The following is a 1,592-nucleotide window of genomic DNA, read 5'->3' on the forward strand; positions in this document are numbered from 1 at the left end:
ACCTGATAAGTTGATGAAGAAGGGGATGCCTTGGGCATCCCCAAGCTTAGACGCTTGAGTCTTCTTGAAATATGCAGGGATGAACCACGGGGGCATCCCCAAGCTTAGGCTTTTCACTCTTCTTGATCATATATCATCCTCCTCTCTTGACCCTTGAAAACTTCCTTCACACCAAACTTCTCATAAACTTCATTAGAGGGGTTAGTACTCAAAAAACTTTAATCCACCTTGGCCCTGTAGTGACACATTGCAAGAACTCAATAAAACATTAGCTACAGCTCTCCAAGTCTAGAAAGCCTTGCTTAAAGTCCACAAGAGACAATGCAAAAAACAGAGACAAAATCTGTCAAAACAGAACAGCCAGTAAACACGAATTTTTAAGAGGTACTTCCGTTGCTCAAATCAGAAAACTCAAAACTAATGAAAGTTGCGTACATATCTGAGGATCACTCACGTAAATTGGCAGATTTTTCTGAGTTACCTATAGAGAATCATGCCCAGATTCGTGACAGCAAGAAATCTGTTTCTGCGCAGAAATCCAAATCTAGAATCAACCTTCTATTAGAGACTTCACTTGGCACAACATTGCAATAAAATAAAGATAAGGAGAGGTTGCTACAGTAGTAACAACTTCCAAAACACAACAAAACAGTAGCAAAATAAAAACATGGGTTATCTCCCAAGAAGTTCTTTCTTTATAGCCATTAAGATGGGCTCAGCAATTTTAATGATGCACTCGCAAGAAATAAGAGTTGAAGCAAAGGAGAGCATCAAAAAGCAAGTTCAAAACACATTTAAGTCTAACCCACTTCCTATGCATAGGAATCTTGTACACAAATAAATTCATGAAGAACAAAGTGACAAGCATAAGAAGGTAAAACAAGAGTAACTTCAAAATTTTAAGCATATAGAGAGGTGTTTTAGTACCATGCAAATTTCTACAACCATATTTTCCTCTCTCATAATAATTTTCAGTAGCAAACTCAACAACATAACTATGACATACATCATGCTTTTCATCATCCATAAACACATAATTTTTATCAAGCTCAAAATAATAGATTAAAACTTTCAAAACCACTTTTATCAATAATATAGATGATTGATCAATCTCCAAAGATATGGGACTCATAGATAAAGTCAAGAACTCTCCAATCCCATTTTCATTAGTAGTACAATTAATAGTATCAAGTAACATAGGACCATCATCTAGAGATTTATCATAAACATTTGCCAAGCAAAACTCTTTAGTACCATGCATATCGACATCAGGCACAAACAAAGCATTATCATAAGATTTATCAAAATAGCATGGATTATCATAGGTAACAGGAGCATAATTATTCTCACAAGTTTTACTCATAGGGAATATTTCAAGAGAATCCACGGGAACATAACATTCATCCGCCTTTGGTAAGCATGGAGGACAATCAAATAGTGTAAGAGATAAAGAGTTACTCTCATTAGAAGGTTGGCATGGGTAGCTAATCCATTCTTCCTCCTTTTGTTCATCACTCTCCTCTTCTTTTTCATCCAATGAGCTTTCAGGTTCATCAATTTCCTCCTCTTTTTCATCCAATGAGCTTTCGGGT

The sequence above is a fragment of the Lolium rigidum genome, chromosome 3 (genome assembly GCF_022539505.1).
Source record: "Lolium rigidum isolate FL_2022 chromosome 3, APGP_CSIRO_Lrig_0.1, whole genome shotgun sequence".
Lineage (NCBI taxonomy): Eukaryota > Viridiplantae > Streptophyta > Magnoliopsida > Poales > Poaceae > Lolium > Lolium rigidum.